The sequence below is a fragment of the Rana temporaria genome, chromosome 3 (assembly GCF_905171775.1).
Source record: "Rana temporaria chromosome 3, aRanTem1.1, whole genome shotgun sequence".
NCBI lineage: Eukaryota > Metazoa > Chordata > Amphibia > Anura > Ranidae > Rana > Rana temporaria.
The window spans coordinates 322,660,161-322,677,803 of NC_053491.1; positions in this window are offsets into that span (position 1 = coordinate 322,660,161).

A 17,643-nucleotide genomic window follows, 5' to 3' on the forward strand; every position below is an offset into this window, starting at 1 on the left:
TTCTCCAGTTCCCCTAACTATCCTCCACAGCGCTATCAGTTCAGTATGTTTTCTCCAGTTCCCCTAACTATCCTCCACAGTAGTTTTTTTTCCACCATTAGGTGTCCCCAGTCTTATGGATGGAATTAAGCCTAGCAACATTCAACCAAGTAGACTAATGCCACGTACACACGATAATTTTTCGGGTTGTAAAAAACTAAGTTTTTTTAAAATGTAATTTGAAAATGATCGTGTGGGCTTCAGAGCATTTTTGGGGTTCTGAAAAACGACAAAAAAAAAATTTGAACATGCTCTATTTTTTAACAACGTTTTAAATTATGTAGTTTTTCGGGCTGTAAAAAATGATCGTGTGTGGGCTTTAACGACGTGAAAAACCCGTGCATGCTCAGAAGCAAGTTATGAGACGGGAGCGCTCGTTCTGGTAAAACTACCGTTCGTAATGGAGTAAGCACATTCATCACGCTGTAACAGACAGAAAAGTGTGAATCGTCTATTACAAACATGAAATCAGCAAAAGCAGCCCCAAGGTGGAGTCATCCACATGGAACTTCCCCTTTATAGTGCCGTCATATGTTTTGTACGTCACCACGCTTTGCTAGAGCATTTTTCACTATCGTGTGTAGGCAACATCGTTTTAATGATGAAGTTGAAAAAAAAATCTTTTTTTTTCTAGAGGCTGAAAAACGTTGTTTTTTACAACCCGAAAAATGATCGTGTAAACGCGGCATCAGATCAGGGTGTCATGGATCCACACTTTGAAGTAGCTTCACCACAGGGCACAATATTCATGTATAGTGATGCAGGGAGTAATGCTAATGTCAACACTGATCATTGCATCATTGAGGACAGCCTAGCACTGGAAAAGAGGCAAAAGTGGAAAGGAAAAATATTCACCCCCAAAAATGTGCCTTTGTGGATAAGAATCAAACAGCTGCCCCTTTAAAGTGAACAAATCACTTTACTGTGTAAAAAATATAAAGTAAAGAATAAGGCGCTATACATGTTCATATAAAAAACTGGCACAAAGAAAACACTGCATTAAACTTAAATGTGCACATTAACCACTTCAGGCCCAGGCCAATTCTGACACTTCATTTCTACATGTAAACATTTTTTTGCTGTCTTTTACTAGAAAATTACATAGAACCCCCAAACACTATATATGTTTTTTAGCAGAGACCCTAGAGAATACAATGGCGGTCATTGCAACTTTTTATCCTGTGCGGTATTTGCGCAGCAATTTATCAAACGCGTTTTTTTGGGGGGAAAAAACATGCTTTAAAAAAAAAAACAGTACAGTTAGCCCAATTGTTTTGCATAATGTGAAAGATGAAGTTATGCCAAGTAAATAGACACCTAACATGTCACGCTTCAAAATTGCACACGGTCGTGGAATGGCACCTTTACGCTTTTTTACTAGTTATATGTTTTGAGTTACAGAGGAGGTCTAGGGCTAAAATTATTGCTCTTGCTCTAACCCTCGCAGCGACACCTCACATGTGTGGTTTGAACACCGTTTTCATATGTGGGCGGGACTTACGTATGCGTTCGTTTCTGCATGTGAGCACACAGGGACAGGGGCACTTTAATATTTTTTTTTTTTTATTGTTAATTTAACTTTTTTACTTTTTTTGACACGTGATCACTTTTATTCCCACATCTCACCACTAGGCTGGGAAACCCCCCCCCAAAAAAAAAAAAAACACTGCTTCCCAGCCGAAGCGGCACCGTCATAACATCGCGCCCAGCCTCCGACGATCATAGAGACTCCAGCAACCATTTGGTCCACTGGAAATCTCTATGATTAGTATACAGGGGTGGCGGATACGATCTCTGACCCCTTTCGCCGCCCATAGGAACGATCAAGTGGTGGAACAGCCACTATGATCATTCCTATGGTGTAGGGAATCGCTGGCTGCAAATGCCGATACCAGAGCTGTTTGACCCCTTTTTACAGGACGGTCAAAAACGCTTTAGGAAACTTCGGTACTAAAACCACCGGGGATGCCCAGGGACTTTGGGAAGCCTCAATAACTCCTAACTCCAACATTTCTTGGATTTCTTTCCACATGCTGGTCCGTACTGCTGCCGGGATACGGTACGGCTGCTATAGTAATGGGGTGTACCCGGGTAGGACCGAGAACAGCCCATCGTGTTCCTGCAGCAGTTGTTTTGCGTCGGTCTGTTGTGTGAGATTTAGTTTCTCCCCCAACCCAACTTGCTCTAGGGTACCTTCGTCAGCTATCAGCAGGTCGGATAATGGGAGTCCTTCACTATCGTCAGTGGACAGGAAGTATGGTTTCAACATGTTCACATGAAAGGCTCGTCTGATCCTTTCATCCGAACATTTGGCCACAATATAGGTGGTGTCGCTAATCCGTTCCACCACTTTAAATAGCCCCTGCCACGCTGCCTGTAGCTTGTCCTTTTTGGATGGTCTGAGGGCTAATACTTTTTGCCCTACTTCCAGGTTCCTATCTCGTGCTCCCCGGTCATACTATTGTTTCTGTCGTTTCTGGGCTGCCTGTAGGCTCTCCCGAACTGATTCTTACAGCAAAACCGGGACCCCTACCTCACCTGTGTTGCCCTTCCAGTGCTCCCGTATGAGGTCCAGGGGTCCCCGGACTTTTCTCCCGTATAGGAGTTCAAAGGGGGAGAACCCGATCGACGTCTGGGGCACTTCGTGGTAGGCAAACAGGAGATGGGGTAGAAATTTCTCCCATTGACCGTAGGACTCTGTAAACGCTGTGAGCATCTTCTTAAGTGTGCCGTTGAATCGTTCACATAGGCCATTGGTCTGGGGGTGGTAGGGGGAGCTAAATAACGGTTTCACCCTGCAGCTCTGCCATAACTATTGAGTGACAATTGCCGTGAACTGGGTTCCCTGATCTGAGAGTATTTCCCGGGGGAATCCTACTTGAGAAAAGATTCTGACTAGAGCCTCTGCTACCGTCTCCACCTTAATGTTGGAAAGCGCCACAGCCTCAGGGTACCTGGTGGCATAGTCCACCACCGTGAGGATGTAGCGCCTTCCAGAGGCGCTGGGTTTGTTGAGGGGCCCTATCAGGTCTACTGCCACTCTGTAGAATGGTTCCTCTATTATAGGTAGGGACCGTAACTTGGCCTTGGGGTGGTCCCCCCGTTTTCCTATCCTTTGACACGTGTCACATGTCCTGCAGTACGTCTGCAATCTTTTGATATCCCTGGCCAGAAAAACGTCTGGGTAAGGTGGTTCTTAGTTTTCTTGATACCCAGATGTCTGGCTAGCGGGATATCATGGCTGAGCTTTAGAATCTCTGCTCTGTATTTGCGGGGTACAACTAGCTGCCTTTTTATAACTTGGGCTGCCCCACTTCCCACTCCCCCTGTGACCCTATATAGCAGTCCCTTGTCCCAGTGGAAGTTCTCTTGAGCATTACCTTCATTAGGGGTACCTACGGCCTTCCTGTAACCTGCTAAGGTGGGATCTGACTGCTGGGCTTGGCCAAAATCTTGTGGAGTGCCCCAGAAGGGGATAGGGTCAGGGCATACTACGGGGGTTTTCGGTTCCTACCTGTGGTTCCTCGGAGTGCCAGTTTGGCGGGCTTGCGCCCTGGTAGTCACAGGGCAGGTTTCAGCGGGATATGGGGTAAGCAGCTGTGAAGTTAGGCACCCCAAATCGTTCCCCAACAATACTTCCACAGGTAGACCAGACATAATGCCTACTTCCATCTGCTTGGCTCCAGTGCCCCAATTTAACTGCACTTGGGCTGTGGGTAGTTTGTGGATGGCGCCTCCTGCCACTCTTACTGCAACAGTCCTGTTGGTGTGTGCCTTTTCAGATACGGTATGAGGCTGCACCAGAGTGAGGGTGGCCCCAGAGTCTCGTAGTGCCTCAGCCTCCTTTCCATCTACTGTGACCCATTGTCGGTGGTGCACCCAGTTGTCTCCCTCGGCTTGTGCTAGGTTCACCTCATGTAGTATGGTCCATTGCTCAGATTCAGGGCTGTGGTCTTCCAGCAGCTCATGCTGATAGTGATGAGCGGCTGCCCTCGGTGGTGGTGGTGATGTCCACTCCCAATTGCCTCTGCTCCGCTGAGGGCAATGTATTTTGTAGTGCCCTGGCTGATTGCATTGGTGACATACCAATGGCGGTCTCCGGTTAAAATTAGGCGGTGTCGTGGGTGGTACCGCGTTCGGTCGGTGGTGGGTCACAGGACCTGGCGTTGGGGCGCTGGACCTTACCAGAGGGCGGTTTCCACTAGCCTCTCCTTTTCTTCCCTCGTGATGCTCTTCTGCCAGCTTGGCCGCTTCCTCAATTGTGGCCGGCTTCCTGTCTCTGACCCAGTCCCTGGTGTCTGCAGGTGTTAGCAAGAGGAGTTGTAGCACCTCCTCTAGCGTCGTGGCCTGGCAGCCTTGTAACCAGTTTTGGGCTGCCCGATACATCCTAAAAGCCCATTCGGTGTAGTAGTCTCGGCCCCCTTTCCGTAATGCCCGAAACTTTTTCCTGTAAGTCTCTGGGGTCACGGCATACCTGGCTAGCAGAATGTCCTTTACCCTGGCGTAGTCGTGTATGGCTGTATCAGGAACTGCTCAGTATGCCTCTGCTGTTTGGCCCGTGAGTTTGCTGCTTAGAATCGCGGCCCATTGCTCTGATTCCAGACCTTCCAAAGCGCATTGACGCTCGAAATCTTGTAGGTATGTGTCAATTTCCATTTCTCCATCCGAAAAACTTTTAAAAGCAGCATGGTTAATCTTTCTCCACTGCCCTCCATTTATAGATCCGGCTAAGGAAGCGGTGTCTCCTTAGGTTTAAGCTTGCCTGTTGGGCTCTGCGTTCTGCACCAGGACTTGTGTCACCATCTCCGGTGTGGGATTTGGCCCATATAGGTTTAGCCTACATATCACCTTCTGTTGGAACTCTGCTTCCTTCTGGCAGACATTCGCCATGCTGCTGGTTTGGTCGCCCTCCATTAGTTCTGCTATGAGGGTAGCTTTCTTCTTGTTGCTGGCCACCTGACCTCGGGCTTCCAGCAGATCCTTTAGCGTAGTCCTCTTTAGTCTCTCGTAATGCTGGGCCATTCACCTGCTGTCTTTATGTGTCCCATTCAATCCCGTCGCTTGCCACCAGTTGTTAAGACCTGCAGTGGTTATGGTACTGCGGCCTTCTTTCCATCCCTCAAACGCTGAACATAAGTGATTATCGCTACCATAAGAGGTAGAGGGATAGTGGAGATGAATGCAGTTTCGAGGATGATTCTTCCCAATGGTTAGAATATTCCCCCAAACATGAGCCAAGACTTCATGAAGGGTGTACAAGGCATCAAACATCTTTATAGAGAAGGCAGGCTCTTATATACACCAAAAAGAATACTTGCAGTAATCAAATGGACAATGACACACACCACCCACATCATCATACAATGGGTACTAACAAGCCTCCAATACACATCCTTTAGGAGACAGACATCCGGTCTCCGAGATAATCTACATGACATTAAACACCTTAACAGTCTGTGTTCCCACATTGAATGAATCACTCTTTCTATTGACCGGTTGGGTTTAGAATCAACAACCTGCAATATTTCAAGATTTCCTGGAATACATTGTGAATTATCATTACTGTCCCATCTCCTGTAATCCAAGATATCATTTCTAAGTCATCCTATGCCCCTAGTGTGACATAGGATGATTTTAGACACAAGAGTCATCGGTGAAGCTGAAACAGGAGTACCCCACACCTGCCCTCTCTCTGCCTGGGAGATATTGAGATCAGTTAAGGAATAAACCAATTATATCCAGGCAGAGAGCACACAATTTTCCCTAAAGTTGGAACACCCCTTTCCACACAAGGTATCACTACAATTACATATCCCCTGATAGCCCCGATCTGGGGGACCAACATATCAAAATGTCACCCAGATCGGTCCAGGGGTTCTTAAAAAAAAAAAAAAAAAAACGAACCTATGAGAAAATACCGAATAAAGTCTATTTTCTTCATAATAATATAATAAATAACTATAAATAATTATAACAAATAATAATGTAATTATAATAAAAAAAATATTCAATAATGTAACAAAAAAAAAACCCTTAAATTTGCTCAGTTGCAGAATTGTCGCTGTCATTACTTTTATTGTTTGATGACGAATTTTCCCACAAATCACTATCGCTCAATTCTGCAAGTGATTCTAATTTATTATCGCTGTTTTCTAGCTGAAACCACTTTTGATGTTATGGGACACTTTTTGGTTGCTATGGACAATCTACAGTTTCCAGGCAGAAAGAACAGTTTTTATTATATAAAAGTACATGTAGGACACTGGGTAGACCACTAGGGACAAAGGGGGTGTGTATTTATTTCATACAGTACTGTAATCTATAAGATTACAGTACACTGTATGTATTGTGTGTATTTATTTTTTTAAATTTGGCGCCGATCTCCGTCCCCGTGCGTCGTAATGTCACAGGGAATGGAGCTTGGCGGCACACGGGCACTGTGTGAATCGAGCGAGGAGACAGCTTGATCACACAGCAGGGAGGCATCGCAGGATCCAGGGACAAGGTAAGTAATTCCCTGCCTGTGGACACTGCGAGGCGATCCCAAGTCTGGCTCGGGGTTACCGCTTTTGGTTCTGAAATTCCACCCCTAGCCAGACTCAGGAATACCGCTGAGGGGGTTAATAATACTGGCAAATTGCGTTCCTGAGAACTGAGTGAGAAGGGTATTGTATTTGAGCAGAGGAGACGAGCTTTGAAAAGCAGCAGAAGAGATATTGGGGTTGATTTACTAAAGGCAAATAGTTGCTCCAGGGCTTAGTAAATAAGCAGAAGCTCTGCTGACTTCCATCACCCAATCATGTGCAGGCAAAAATGCATTTTTTTTCATTATCGTGCACATGATTGAGTACTCTTTGCAAAGTGAAGCTTTGCCTCATTTACTAAGCTTTGGAGCAACTGCACTTGCAGAGTGCAGAGTCTATTTGCCTTAAGTAAATAAACCTCTATGTGTGTGTGCAATGGCGTAACCAGAGTTATTGGCGCCCGGGGCAGAAATATTTTCCGCCATGCACAATTCTAGAAAACAAGAAAAAAAGCCCAAAAAATTAAACCAACACAGCCACCACATCTAATGATTGGTAAGGTGCATTATATAAAATTTTTAGCTTGGGGTTTATTATGACTTTAAGTATCGCTACTGGGTAATGGGAAAAATTTAAATGACTATAAGACAAATACACCTGCTCTGATGTTCAGCAAACTTATTCTCTGTGCATTTTTATTTATTTATTTTACTCAAAAAGGTGCGAAGAATAAACATGATGATCCTACACTAGCTATATTGTACTGCAGATACAACAGTTTTTATTTTTACCTTGTTTAGAAATAGGGTAAAATCCAATACACACACTCACCTCTTGAACACTCTTCAATAACTCTTGCCCTTGCCCATCTAAACCTCACCCTTTGACTTGAACCCCGTCCCTGTGTTGTCCAATGCCTCCTTGAGAATAAACCGCTTACAATTTATTTATTGTGTTTAGAAACTACAGAACAGTCTTGCTTTGTTTCCTTTCAATGCAATTCTGTCTTTGTTCTAATGTAAGGAATGTTACGAGAAAGAGGCTCTTGAAAAATGTGGAACTTGATATTGTGAATTTATCCTGTAAGATTTCAAAGCCTCACAACAAAAGATGCATGCTGGTGTCAAGAAATTCATCCTTCAGATATTTCTAGTCTTACTTAACGCAGACAATGAATGTAGCCAAGACCGAGCTTCTGTGTCTTTATCATTTTTTAACGTTTAGTCAGTTTTAAAAGCATGACTAAAGCAAAGTCACTAGAATTAAAATAGTATTTACTCCATTTTTGTCCATTGAAACATGCTGTAGCCTTGTCTCTTGACCCCCCCTTTAAGCTGCACAGCCCAGGAATTACAGCCATGGAGGAGAGATCTTTCTCTCCTAGGTAGTGGAAGGGAGCGGAGACATTGGATGATTGTGAATGACTGCATCAGACTTAAATCGGATTGCCCAATCAAACTATTTACTGCACAATAGGTGTGCTTGCTGCCCATGCTGTATGAACTACCTTATAGCCTCATCTACTTAGGCTAGGTTCACACAGCACGCACTGTGTGATCCAGTTGCGTGTATGGGAATCACACCAATTCCCACACATAACCACCCGCAGCCAAATCTCACTGCTCTTGCGAGACACGCGAAACGGCCATTCATTCTGAATGGCCCTCCCACGCATCTCAGCCCACAGCACGATCATGTGTGCGGGAACCACATGGAAATTGCATGGTCAAAAAGGCCATGCGGTTTCCCTGTGGCCGCATTTTTAAAAAGGCGCATGCACCTTTTTTGTGTGTTTCACGTGGCACAGTGGTTAATTCAAATGAATGGGTTGCCGTTCCCGAGCAAGCACGGGATGCACGGCCCGCATTAGTGTTAAACTAGCCTAAGGCCTGTACACACGAGGGGATATCTGCTGGAAACGGTCCGCCCGACCGCTTCCAGCGAACATTCCTCCTCCGGATTTTGATCCGATGGCTTGTACACACCATCAGATCAAAATCCATGCGGAAAACATCCGCGGAGACGTGTCGCGCCGTCGCCGCGACGATGACGTGGCGACGTGAAGATGACGCGGCGACGTGCGCGACGCTGGAGGGTAACTACTTCCACACACAATCATTACGACGCATGCGAGGGATGGGAGTGGACGGATTGATCCGGTGAGTCTGTACAGACGACCGGATCAATCCGCTGGAAACGATTCAAGCGGATATCCGCTTAAAATCGATCGGCCGGACGAATCTCCGCAGAAAAATATCCGCTAGGCCGTACAGACGACCGGATTCGTCTGCTGGAACTGATCCGCGGATCAATCCCAGCGGATAGATCCGGTCGTCTGTACGAGGCCTTACAATACACATTGTTCCCGTCTCATTCTCTGAACAAAATAAAGTCGGGCTCAGCATTGCTCAGCCGATCACAATCCGTTTTTTATTCTATAAATGAACACAAAGCATTCCTCTAAATGGCTGAGACTTGGAGGCAAGTGGATAAAATCACACTAACCACCTCAGCCAATCAGATAAAGCTTTGAATTAATTTACTCACGAGAAGTCCCCATCTCACTGCCGGCACACAACTCGGTATACTCATAGCTCTCAACTGTCCCTGATCTGGAGGGACTGTCCCTTTTTTGGAACAAAGTACTCCTGTCCCACCTTATTTTGATCCGATATATAGATCTGTATTAAAAGTGCACTTATTATTCATCAAAAAGTGTCAAATCTCAGAAAGTTGAAAGGTTTGGTATACTGTTGTAGTGTGCAAAATCTGGTTCAGCTGTGCATAGAAACCGATCAGATGATTGACACGGCCATTGCAGAATATTCCACTTATTTTCTTTCAAAAGCTTCTGGGTTGCTTTTTCAGTGTATTTTGGATCATTGTCTGTCTGTATTGTCAAGCACCATCCAATCAACTTTGCTGCATTTGGCTGCATCTGGGCTGACAGCATATCTCTAAACCCTGCAGAATTCATCTGGCTGCTTCTGTCTTCTGTCACATCTCAGCGGTATTTCCTAGTCTCGCTCGGGGTGGAATTTCAGAACCAAAAGCGGTAACCCCGAGCCAGACTCGGGATCGACTCGCAGTGTCCACAGGCAGGGAATTACTTACCTTGTGCCTGGATCCTGCGATACCTCCCCACTGTGTGATCGAGCGGTGTCCTCCTCGCTCGATTCACACAGTGCCTGAGTGCCGCCGAGCTCCGTTCCATGTGACGTTACGACGCACAGGGGTGGAGATCGGCGCCAAATTCAAAAAAGTAAATACACGCAATACATACAGTATACTGTAATCTTATAGATTACAGTACTGTATGAAAAAAATACACACCCCCCTTTGTCCCTAGTGGTCTGCCCAGTGTCCTACATGCACTTTTATATAATAAAAACTGTTCTTTCTGCCTGGAAACTGGAGATTGTCCATAGCAACCAAAAAGTGTCCCTTTACATCAAAAGTGGTTTTAGACCAGCTAGAAAACAGCGATAATAAATTAGAATCACTTTCAGAATTGAGCGATAGCGATTTGTGGGGAAATTTGTCATCAAACAATAAAAGTAATGACAGCGACAATTCTGCAACATTCAGTGTTTTTGATTTGATTACATTATTGAATAATTTTTATTATAATTACATTATTATTTGTTATAATTATTTATAGTTATTTATTATATTATAATTTATGATTTTGTTTTTCAAACTTTATCATACCCGAGATGTCTACTAGACTCTGGTTTGGACAGATTTAAGTGAGTTATTCCTAAGAATTACAGGCCTACAATGCAAAACGCCAAATTTCCATGCAAAATAATGGTACCGCTTTCAGCACCTGAAATCTGAAATAATCATACCGCCAGGGAGGTTAATGACAAATTTACTGCTGGCCATACGTAACTTGAATTTCAGTTGATTCCTTTTGAATCAGCTGGAATTTGAGCTGTTGGTGGCTCTGTTGGCACAACCCAGCTAAAATTGTTGGCTGAACAGTGACTGCAGCCAATCAGATGTAGTCACTGGTAAGGTATTCTGGTAACTGAAGAACTGTAAGCGCAAACCCTTGTGTATATGTAAAAATACAACAGGCAATATATGAACACTAAAGTTCATCAGTCCATAGACAAGTAATTGTTAGATAGCTCAACCTATACTCCTTTATCTTCAAATCCTACAGTCAAATATAGGAAGCTATTATCTACTCTTGTAGATCTAGGCCTACAAAAAGGGATACTTAATAAAAAGGAGCATGCCCATCTGATACCTATTACACCACGTGTACCGGTGATATACTATCTACCCAAACTTCATAAAAGTCTGACCAAACCTCCTGGCCGTCCCATCATAAGCGGAATAGATTCCGTTACGGCTAGGATTGGCAAATATGTAGATAGCTTTTTACAACCCTTAGTAAAATCCACTCCAGCGTATCTTCGAGATACTACTGAGATTTTGAATCTACTGAAAAATGTTCAGTGGAAGGAGGGTTACATTCTTGCCACTGCTGGTGTGGCTTCCCTATACACTGTTATCTCCCATCAACTTGGTTTACAAGCAGTTGAATTCTACCTCCAGCAGGATTTCGACATACCTTCATTACAGAAAGAATTCATTTTAGAACTATTAAAATTTGCAACAACACACAATTATTTTTGGTTTGGAGGCACGTTCTTTCTTCAGATCTGTGGCGTGGCGATGGGGGCTAAGTTTGCCCCCAGTCTAGCCAATTTATTTATGGCCCACTGGGAGCGAGAAGTCATTGATGATCAGCCACCTCCACAATTACGACTCTGGAAACGTTATATAGATGACGTGATAGTCATATGGGAGGGAGATGTGACATCACTCGAGGCATTTTTTTCTAGATTAAATTCTAATACCAAGGGTATCTCTTTTCAGTATGATATCAGCACCTCCCACATCCATTTTTTAGATCTAAACATTTTTGTCAAAGAAGGCAAATTAAGTACCAATACGTTTTTTAAAGATACCGATCGGAATGCTTTCATTCCCGTCACAAGTTGTCATCATAGCTCATGGCTAGCAGCAGTACCGAAAGGCCAATTCCAGCGTATAAGGCGGAACTGTACAGAGATTGGGGACTACCATGAGCAAGAAAAAATCCTCAAGCAAAGATTCTTGGATAAAGGATACCAAGAGGACATGATCAATGAGACTATTACTAAAGTGGAACAGATGGATAGAGAAATTTTGTTGATAAAAAGCAGCAAAAACAATACCATCCCCTCAGACAAATTTAGTTGGTCTTTGACCACGAAGTATTCCAATCAGCATTTTTCATTTAAATTTTTTTTGAAGAAACACTGGGATATTCTCAAAAGCGATAAGATCCTGGGGGCTCATATCCCGGAGAACCCTATTTTGATTTTTAAGGGGGCACCAGCTTTAAGGCAAAATTAGCACCTAATGTGATTGATCCCCCAAAAACTATGGTATTTTTTCAGTCTCTCAAAGACTTCTTTCCATGTCGTAGGTGTAGTATCTGCAAAATAAATTCCTTTAAGGAACGTAAATGCACAACTTTTCAATCATCAGTTACAGGTACAACCTATGACATAGAATCTTTTATTACTTGTTCTACTAAATATGTGGTGTACATGATACAATGCCCATGCTCTAAGCAGTGCATCGGCCGTACTAAAAGAGAACTACATATCCGCTTGAGTGAACATATAGGTAGGATTAAAAGTGGGTTCCCCAAACACAACCTCTCCAGACATTATGATAAATGTCATGGGAGACAATTAAAAGGGACTAGTTTCTTTGCCATAGATAACATCCGTCCACACTGGCGAGGTACTAATATGGTTCGGGCCATATCTAGGCTCGAAACCCGCTGGATCTTTTGTATGAAATCTTTTATTCCATTTGGACTTAATGTGGATTGGGATATCAATTGTTTTCTAAATAATTCTTAAATATTTTTAAATAAGAACAATCAGTTTTCCTAATCCAACCTTCTCTGATCCAATTTTAATTTTTTTTAATTTAATTGGTGATATCTTTTAATAATATTTTTTAATATTTTTATGAATTAAAGTTTATATACATAACATTATTAATACTAATTTTATTATGATCATGTATATGTATGGTATGTATTCAATTTATTTAATTTTATTAATTTAATTGTGTGCTTCAGATCATGCGCTTCGAATTCCGATGCTTCGCTTCCTAAGTTGAAACACTCTCGCGTTTTGTAATAAATCATTTTCCCTTTCTTTATATCTGGTATGGATCTCGCTTGTAGAACCGGACCGGATTGTTTGTTTCCAAATAATTCTCGCTACTTGATATATTTGCCCTCAGTTAATACGAGGACTTTCCCTGGCTTTCCAGCTTCAAAGATGGAACCCGTGGGATATTTAAACACACTACGCGCTGACGTCAACATCCGGCTATTCCCCCGTTGAAGTCCTATTGCGGCGAAACGATCGTAGGGTGCCGTGACGTCATTGCGTTCCGTCCTGAACGTTGGCTGTGTTTCCGACTGAGAAGCGAGAAGCATCGGAATATCGGAGTGGAGGCGCTTCTCTTGTCCACAATTACATGCCCGAATTCACTGCTTAACTGTAAGTGCATTACTTATTAAATCCTTCCTTTTTGAACAACGTTATACGCTATGAGAGATCTTTCTTTCTTGTTATTTACGTATACCCTGCACTATTTGCTGAGCTGAGTTCCATTGAGATCATCCAGACGGACTGGGTATTGGGAGACCATACTTCCCACAGGCTCCATGTGACTGATGTAAAGCAGTCTTTTCTTTTGGTAAGCAGCCATCTTTATTCCACGGGTGCACGGTTGAAGTTTATCTCACTAACTGGAACCAGGAGTTCATCACATTGCTTGTATAGCAGCCTTTCTGTCATAAGAAATGATGCTGGATTAAGTCACTGGATTTTCTCACTTCACGGTTTCTGAGGACTTTTTTCTACAATACACCAATCTTTTATCCTTCTGGTCTTTCAATTTTTCACTCCAGATTGAATTCTTGTTTATAATTTCATTTATGAATTATTTATCACTTAACAGCGCTGCACTTCTCTCTGTTTTTTATATTTTGTTAAGTTGTTGTACACAATTTTTAGTGCTGGCAGCTAATTGTTTATGGTTAAATTTATAATTATCACCTTTTGTTAGCGCAGCGTCAACCTTTTGGTTTTTCTCTTTTGTTCATAGACAAGTAACAGTTCTAAAGGAGAGGTGGTAGCTGTCCTCAGAGGAAAGCCAGCTCTGTAAGCAAAATAGAAGAGAGAAACAGGAAGCGCCACCTGAGTGTAGTATGTTAAAGCGGGAGTTCACCCATTTGTAAAAAAAAAAAATTTCTCCCCTTAGCTTCCTGCTCGTTCGGTCTAGGGGAATCGGCTATTTGTATTAAAATATGATCCGTACTTACCCGTTTTCGAGCTGCATCTTCTTCCGTCGCTTCCGGGTATGGGTCTTCGGGAGCGGGCTCTATACTGCGCCTGCGCACCGACGTTCGGCTTCTTTCGGAAAATCGTGACGCGATGGATGCGACCGTCGGAAGCCTCTCGGAAGACTGTCAATCAAGAAGGAACGCCCATTCCCGAAAGCCCATACCCGGAAGCGACGGAGAGGATGCATCTCGTAAACGGGTAAGTAAAATAAATAGCCGATTCCCCTAGTAAAAACGAGCAGGAATCTAAGGGGGAAAAGTGCCCTCTAAGGGTGAACCCCCGCTTTAAGTATAGTTTATTAACTTGGTAAGTAATGCACTTACAGAAAACAAGGTTAAAACAGGTTCATTACAGGCTCATCCCTATACAGATGATCCTGTTTTAACCTTGTTTTCTGTAAGTGCATTACTTACCAAGTTAATAAACTGTACTCAACATACTACACTCAGGTGGCGCTTCCTGTTTCCCTCTTCTAAGCTATTCTGGTGACCACAGGGGTAGTGGCTATCAGAATACAATAGCAAGCATTGTTTCTTTGTAAACAATGTTTTTAAAAGCAATCCACCACTAACAGCAGGTTTAGATTTGGCAGTTGTCTGTTTCCTAATTTTCTCTCCTGACACACTTATTGGTGCATACATTGCTTTCTAATGCAACTTCTATGTGTGACTGCATTTTTGGTAATGTCCTAGCACTGCCACTTCTTGAATGTTTCCAGAGTGCAAATAACTGCCCAAATGTCACCACTCCCCCCCCCCCCCCCCCACCATTTCCATACCTCACTTGATTGTTTTAAAGTGGAACTTCACCCAAAAGGGGAAGATCTGCTTGTGCGCCTCCTCCCCATCCCCGCCTGTTTAGGTTTTGGCACTTGTTCTTTGGGGGGGGGGGTACCTGGTTGTGATAAGTACCTGCCACTTCCCGTAGCAGCAATCCGAGAGTGAGGCCTCGTAAACACGCTCGGTTTTCTTGGCAAGTAAACCGAGCATGTGTATGAGGCTTTCAGGTTTCTCATCTGGAAATCTGGCCAGAATCTCAATGAGAAAAATAGAGATCCTGCTCTCTATTTTCTCGTTGAGATTCTTGTCGGCCTGTTTCCCGACGAGAAACCCGAGAGTGGTATATACTTACCTGTCGCTGTGGAAATCCACGCATGTTTGAAATGACCAGGGCCAGATTAAGAACATCATGGGCCTGGTGCTGAGGATTTTGGTGGGGCCTTTTAGAAATAATAAATAAATACGTGGGAATGACATGAATGCAGTCCGGCCAAGGCAAGTGACCAAAGGCACAGAACCCAGAAGGAAGACCGGGTGAAGATGGAAGTGCCCGGGCCCCGCCTGATTCATCACAGCGCAGCACTAGAGGGCTCAGTCTGAAAATTTAAGTGTACACTAATGTGCTAATATGCTGTGCATACTTGTACATTGTGGCATAACCTACCCCAGGGCCTCTAAAAAGTAGTAATGTCAGGAAAGTTTACTACCACTTTAACCACTTGCTTACTGGGCACATATACCCCCCTCCTGCCCAGGTGAAATTTCAGCTTCCGGCACTGCGTTGCTTTAACTGACAATTGCACGGTCATGCAACGTGGCTCCCAAACAAAATTTACGCCCTTTTTTTCCCCACAAATATAGCTTTATTTTGGTGGTATTTGATCACCTGTGCGGTTTTTATTTTTTGCGCTATAAAAAAAAAAAAAAACAACAATTTTGAAAAAAAAATCAATATTTTTTACTTGTTGCTATAATAAATAGCCCAATTTTTTGCCATAATAAATAGCCCAAAATGTTCTCCGTTTAGGTCGATACGTATTCTTCTACATATTTTTGGTAAAAAAAAAAAAAAAAAAAATCGCAATCAGCGCTTACAAAATATGGGACAGAATTATTATTATTATATATTTTTTTTTTTTTTTACTAGTAATGGCGTAAATCTGTGATTTTTTTATTGGGACTGCGACATTATGGCGGACACATCGGACACTTTTGACACATTTTTGGCGCCATTCACATTTATACAGCGATCAGTGCTATAAATATGCACTAATTACTGTATAAATGTGACTGGCATTGAAGGGGTTAACACTAGGGGGTAAGGAAGGGGTTAAATGTATACCTGTATTGTGTTCTAACTGTGGGGGGAGGGGGGTGATTGGGGGAGGTGACCGATGCTGTGTCCCTATGTACAAGGGACACAGATCGGTCTCCTCTCTCCCCTGACAGGACGTGGAGCTCTGTGTTTACACACAGAGCTCCACGTCCCTGCTCTGTCATTACCGATCGTGGGTACCTGGCGGACATCGCGACCGGCAGGCACGCGCATCGGCATCTCGGGGGCGCACGCGCGCCCCCCAGTGGCCGGAGGAATCCAGGACGTCAATAGATGTCCTGTTGGATTTTCAGAGCCACCGTGAAGCCGTCATTTTACAATGACCCGGGGCTCAAGTGGTTAATATCACAGAATCCTAGGAGCCTCTCATGGGGCCCCTACTGACCCAGTGGACCTTGGGCAGTGCCTAAGTGCACAGTTGCCAACATTTGAAAAATATTTTCAGGGACACTTTTTTATATAAGTGCTATATTTAGAGTAGCTGAGATCCCCTATGTTCCTCTATACATCATAATAGTAATCACAAAATTAAATGAGTACTAATAATGGGGCAGAACAAATATGAAAACTGAGATTTCCTTTAGTTGAACTAACAAAAGTGTGCCCATTCTAGAGCTGGTATCATTGAGGGTATTCAGTATAATTTTAAAGAACTGTTTTTGTGGGTAAGCGACATAGGGGAGGAGTATGGACGGTATATAAGTGGGAAGTATGTGCAGGTGAGGGAGAGGAATGTGGAGGGTCTAACAGTGGGCACTATGTACAGGAGAGGAGTGGAAAGGGTACGGCAAAAGGCACTATGTACAGGAGAGGAGTGTGAAGGGTACGACAATGGGCAGTATGTACAGGAAGAGTGTGGGGGAATGACAGAGGGTAGTACGTACCAGAGAGAAGTGTGGAGGGTATGATGGGGCAGTATGTACACGAGAGGAGTGTGGAGGGTATGACAGTGGGCAGTATGTACAGGAGAGGAGTGTGGACGGTATGATAGTGGACACTATGTATAGGAGAGGAGTGTGGAGGGTATGACAGTGAACGCTATGTATAGGAGAGGAGTGTGAAGGGTATGACAGTGGGCACTATGTATAGGAGAGGAGTGTGGAGGGTATGACAGTGAGCAGTATGTACAGGAGAGGAGTGTGGAGGGTGCGACAGTGGGCACTATGTACAGGAGAGAAGTGTATGACAGCAGGCACTATGTACAGGAGAGGAGTGTGAAGGGTATGACAGTGGGCGCTCTGTATAGGAGAGGAGTGTGGAGGGTATGACAGTGGGCACTATGTACAGGAGAGGAGTGTGTAGGGAATGACAGTGGGCACTATGTACAGGAGAGGGGTGTGTAGGGTATGACAGTGGGCACTATGTATAGGAGAGAAGTGTGGAGAGTATGACAGTGGGCACTATGTACAGGAGAGGAGTGTGGAGAGTATGACAGTGAGCACTATGTACAGGAGTGGAAGGATATTTTGGGACTGCGTAGTGGTTAAGCAGGTCATACATGGAGTGAAATTACGCCAATTATGCAGAGA